The following is a 6247-nucleotide window of genomic DNA, read 5'->3' as shown; positions in this document are numbered from 1 at the left end:
CACGAGGAGCTAACCAAAAGAATCCAGTCGGGAGAGAAAAAATTCGAAGATAATGACAAGAAAGTGGAAACATACAACTCCCGTGTTGATCAAATACCAGGGGCACCCCCGATCTTAAAAGGTTTGGATGCAAAGACGTTCATGCAAAAGCCATTTCTCAAAGTGCAGCCTCGAAACCCATTGCTAAGAAATTCCGTATGCCGGATATACCTAAGTACAACAGAACGAGCGATTCTAATGAGCATATCACTTCGTACACATGCGAGATTAAAGGAAATGACTTAAATGATGATGAGATCGAGTCGGTTTTGTTGAAAAAATTTGGGAAAACTTTGTCAAAGGGAGCAATTATTTGGTATCACAACTTGCCACCGAACTCCATCGACTCGTTTGCTATGTTAGCCGATGCCTTCGTGAAGGCGCACGCCGGGGCCATAAAGGTCGCAACAAGGAAATCAGACGTTTTTAAGATAAGTCAGATAGGTGATGAAATGCTAAGGGAGTTCGTATCCCGATTCAAATGGAGCGAATGGAATTGCCACCGGTCACAGATGATGTCACGACCCAAAACTCATCCCGTCGTGATGGTGCCTATCGTAGAACTAGGCCAGCCTCAACTCAACGCAACCCAAAACCACAATACTAAAATCAAATCATTTGCGGAAAAACTTCCATCATTTTAAATAAATTGTTTAAGACATAAAAGAAAGGTTCATATTAGGATACAACCATCCCAAAACCAGGGTGTCACGGAGTACATGAGCGTCTAGAGAAATAGTATAGTCTACTACAAAGTTCACTGAATACAACTGAAACATGAATAGAGAGGGAGGGTCAAGATCTGCGAGCGCCATGCAGATACCTCAACAATCTCCCAAGCCTACAACCTCGATCAGTGACTGCTACCTGGATCGAAAGCACCTGGATCTACACACAAGGTGCAAGGGGTAACGTGAGTACACCAACTCAGTAAGTAACAAGTCCAACCTTTGGAGTGATAGGTAGTGACGAACGTAATCTCAACAGAAAATAGAAACAAGCGGTGCAGTAAAGTAGACATGCTAATCTTTCAGGAATACGGCTCAACAGTGAAATATATACAAATCCGAACAATGTAAAATGTAAAGCTCAGTTAACTCTGCATGCCAATGCACAGAATGTATGAAATGCACCATGTGCTCCTACTCTCAAGTGCTCAACCACTCGGTACTTCATATGGCCATCCGGCGCAGGGAAATCCATCCCGGAACATATACAATGCTGACTGCAAGTCACCCAGTACCGAGGAACAAAGGTAATCCAACCCTGAGGAGAAATCCATCTCCAGGTGTGTGTGTATATATATATATATATATATATATATATATATATATATATATATATATATATATATATATAGACACAAACACACACACACTCTCTCAACCACTCGGTACCGTATATGGCCCAGGGAAATCCATCCCGGAACATACTCAACAGTGACTAGACGTCACTCGGTACCGAGGAAAAAGGGAAATCCATCCCTATGGAGAAATCCATCTCCATATATCAATACTTCAGACAAATCCATGTCCAAGGAAATCCATCCCTCAATAATATCATTCGCGCTCACTAGGGGTGTGTAGGCTTCGGAGGGGCTCCTTTCAGCCCAAGCGCTATAACAAGCCAACGAAGGCATACAGCGTGCAGCCCGATCCTATAGCTGTCACTCATAATCAGGCTCTCGGCCTCACTCAGTCATCACTCTCCAATCTCACACACACAGGCTCACAATGCCATGAAACTAGCCCGAAACAATGATATAATGTGCCAAATAAAAACAACCGAGACTGAGACTGTGAACACCTAATTTTTGACCACACCCAAATTCTATTCTATATTACTGTAAATATTTCTTTAAGGTGTCTAATATTGATACTTAATTTTTATTTCATTTTTTCATTGTTTTTATTTGAGAAAGATTAAAAAGCTAAAAAAATATATTCACATTCTTAGAATATAAAATTTATTCCTATATATATGTGTGTGTGTTTTATATTCTTTTATTTAGTTAAAAAAAAGAGGGTTAAGAAAAATTATTTAAAAAAAATAAAAAGCAAAAAAGCAACAAACGAAAAAAAAAAGTAAACGTAAAAAAGTAGTAAAACAAATAATACAAAAGATCTGACACTCACGTCTCACTCCTCACATCCCCATTTTAAAACAAATAACCCCCCACTCCTCACGTCCTATTCCCAGTTCCCCACTCACCCATGATCTTGTACACACACGATCAATACACACATTTTATATATAACTCGCACACTGCACAAAAGAAAAAACAGAAAGGGGGACCATTTTTGAGAAGCCAAATCTCCATCTTTATCTTTGGCTCAAACTTAATCTTAAATACACCCATTATTCATGGCAAAAGCAGAATACAACATAGAGAGTGATGGGAACAAAGAGAAGAGAGGAGAGCTCTGTTCGTCGAGTTTTGTCGCCTTTGTTGGAGTCTCGGTCGTGGTTCTGTGTTCGATTCATTGGTCATCGGCTCTACGTCGGTGCTTTTCTCTGTTGCTGTACCGTTTTCTTGGAGATAATTTTTATCAAAAGGTCAATTTTTTTGTTGTTGTTATATTAGTTAATTTCATGCTCTATTCTCGTCTAGTTGAATGCTTTATGACTGTGATATCATTCCATTGCTTAGTTCCCCAACTGTCTTGTTTTGTTTCACTGTTGTTGAAATTATGGAGATTTCGTATATGTTTTTCTTTTGTAATCAAAAACTCATAGTTATAAAATTATGTGGATGGCTAGATAAAGTTAGAAAAGTTTGTTAAATGTTTAAACATATCCATGTTAGTTACTTGACGTGATTTATTCATAAGTCTAGCATAGTTATCGAAATTAGTTCATTTACTTGTTAGATAAGAAGTGAAACTTTAGTTTTAATGTGCAAACGGCAATCACATTATATAAATGGTTGTTTTATGATTTCAAATAACTGCATCATACACTTCTTCCGCAAATATTTCCCAAAGCTCTTGGCCTCACAATAATCTCAAAATTTGGGAAGAATAATGAACACCGTTAGAGTGCTTTAGGCGTGTTTTAAATTTATTATCGTAATTATGTACACGTTCGCGTGACATAATTATGATTCCCAAAATAAATCAAGGTACGCGTTCCCGCGACCTTGACCAAACAATCTTAATAATAATAAAGTATTATTAATTGTGTACACGTACGCGTGACATGATTCTTAACGCACCAAACAAAAAGAGTACACGTCCGCGTGACTCGCTTTCAAGATAATTTTATAATCAAGTAATTAGAAGAGTTTAAAAGGTAAAATACACATAGGTTCTAAAATATGTAATTAAACAATAATTTAAGCCAAGTATAAATTGTTAAGCGACTGTGCTAAAACCATGGAACTCGGGAGTGCCTAACACCTTCCCCCGGGTTAACTGAATTCCTTACCCGATCTTCTAGTTTCGCAGACTTAAAACGGAGTCAATCTTCCTCGATTTGGGATTTAAAATAAACCGGTGACTTAGGACACCATAAATTATCCCAAGTGGCGACTCTGAATAAAATAAAATAATCTCATTTTGAATAATGTCACTTTGATTGAAAAAACTCTCTTATACCCCTTCGGGTGGGTAAAAAAATGAGGTGTGACAGCTCTGGCCAATACGCCGCCAGCCCCAGCCCCATCACCATCGCCACTGCTTCTCCATCCCAAAAATTCCAGCGACCCCCCCCCCCCCCCCTAACCTCCAATCCCGAGCCGCTCAAACAGCCACAAATCTAACTCTCTAGTCTCAAAAAATGGACTTCGCCTGAGGAATAGAGTTTGGTAGTATTCGAATTTGAGCTCTCGCGTGTCGTTCGAGGTTGAAGGGTCGCAATTATTGTTCCTGATTTCATAGCTTGTTTTTTCCAATCAAATTTCGTCGCCGGATTGCGCACGCAGGCAGGCCGAGCGTGTCTTTGTACTCACTAATCTTACTCGTTTTTTTTCAAAAAGAAAGAGCACATCTCAGGTTCATTTCTTGGACTTCCGTCTCTCTTATTTTGGAAACCTTATATGCTTGTGAGTTTCTAATTGCATTTAATATATGAATTGATGTGGTTGAGTCTTAGCCTGACTATATGTTGTATATGCTTTTGTGTTATGCGTGCTTTAAACCAAATGTTCTTGGTCGGAAATTGCAGTAATGGGCTTGTCGGCTTTGCTCGATTGGTTCTGCTCTTTATTGACTTCTTCCCTTAATGTAGTCCAATTAATTTGAACTGCAAATCAATAGTGCGACATTGTGTTTGGATTTAAAAGAAACGGAGTCCAAGTTTCATATCCATTGTCCTACTTTACTGCTCTAATTAAGTGTTTGGCAGAAGTAAACAATTTCATATGTTGGTTGGAGATTCTTGGTTTGAAGTTAATTCATGAAACTGTAATTGGAAGACCAGGATAACTACTTTAATTTGCTGCAAATGGGACATGGGATTGGGATTCGGTAAACTTAAAAGAACTTGAATATTTGATAAACATGGATCAATAAAGTTCATATGTGGCTTGGGTTTGGATATGAAGCATTACATTTTGTTTTTACTGTCGCATTATTTTTGTTTGTTACTTCATTTGGCTTTATGCAATTGTTTTGACCGTTATGAGCATGTTTAGGCCGTTAATATTCATAAACATCGTAGCTTGCTTTAGGCTCGATTTAGATTAGTAGTGTGATTATGTATACGTTCGCGTAACATAATTGCAAATTTAACTCTAAAATGACTCGAGGGATGCGTTTGCTCAACCTCAACCAAACTTTCTTAATAAATCATCAAAAGCGTTATTAATCACGGACACGTTTACGTGACATGATTTTTGACGCGCCAAACAAGCGGGTATACGTATGTGTAACCCATGTCAAGATAATTTTCTTAATTAAAAGCGGTGAAAGAAGCACAAGCACATAGGTTCTAAAATCAGTAATTAAATAATTTAATGAGCCAAGTATTATCAAAGCGACCGTGCTAGAACCACGGAACTCGGGAGTGCCTAACACCTTCTCCTGGGTTAACAGAATTCCTTACCCGGATTTCTAATTCGCAGACTGTAATAACAGAGTCATTTTTTTCCTCGATTCGGGGTTTAAACCGGTGACTTGGGACACCATAAATCTCCCAAGTGGCGACTCTGATTTTAATAAAATGGATCCCGTTTCGATTGTCACTTCAAGTTGGAAATAACTCCCTTTATTATTACACCCTTCCGGGATGTAGTAGAAAAGGAGGTGTGACAGCTCTGGCGACTCTGAATAAAATAAAATAATCCCATTTTGAATAATGTCACTTTGATTGGAAAAACTCTCTTATACCCCTTCGGGTGGGTAAAAAAGGAGGTGTGATACCCTATGTTTGCAACAAGAAGTAAGGCAACCAGGGGATGTAGTACCCTGTGTTGGAAATAAGATGAGGCTCGTGGCACTCTGAAATGCTACTAGGGGATGTCGTACCCTATGTAGAACATAATGCAACCAGGGGATGTAGTACCCTGTGTTGGCAATAAGACGAGGCTCATGGCACTCTAGGATACTACTAGGGAATGTTGTACCCTATGTTTGCAACAAGAAATGCAACCAGGGAATGTAGTACCCTGTGTTGGCAATAAGGTGAGGCTCATGGCACTCGGGATGCTGCTAGGGAATGTCGTACCCTATGTTTGCAATAAAATGAGGCTCGTGGCGCTCTGAAATGCTACTAGGGAATGTCGTATCCTATGTTGGCAATAAATGATGCAGCCAGGGGAGGTAGTACCCTGTGTTGGCAATAAGGTGAGGCCCGTGGCACTCGGAAATGCTACTAGGGAATGTCGTACCCTATGTTGGCATTAAGTAATGCAACCAGGGGATGTAATACCCTGTGTTGGAATAAGGTAAGGCTCGTGGCGCTCTGAAATGCTGCTAGGGAATGTTGTACCCTATGTTGGCAATAAAGTGAGGCTCGTGGCACTCTGAGATTCTACTAGGGAATATCGTACCCTATGTAGGCAGAAAATAATGCGACCAGGGGATTTAGTACCCTGTATTGAAGATAGGGTGTTGATCCCCTATAATGAAACTAAAATTAACATGATTACATGCATATTGGAAGGAAATCATGGATTTGAGAACTTCACTTGGTGGTGTTGGTCTTTCCACGAACTATTTCATAAAATTGTTCTGTTATTGTTCTGAACAAAGAAAGATTCATTAGTTTT

This window comes from Nicotiana attenuata, chromosome 1 (assembly GCF_001879085.1).
Source record: "Nicotiana attenuata strain UT chromosome 1, NIATTr2, whole genome shotgun sequence".
NCBI lineage: Eukaryota > Viridiplantae > Streptophyta > Magnoliopsida > Solanales > Solanaceae > Nicotiana > Nicotiana attenuata.
Note: the sequence above shows the minus strand (reverse complement) of the source record.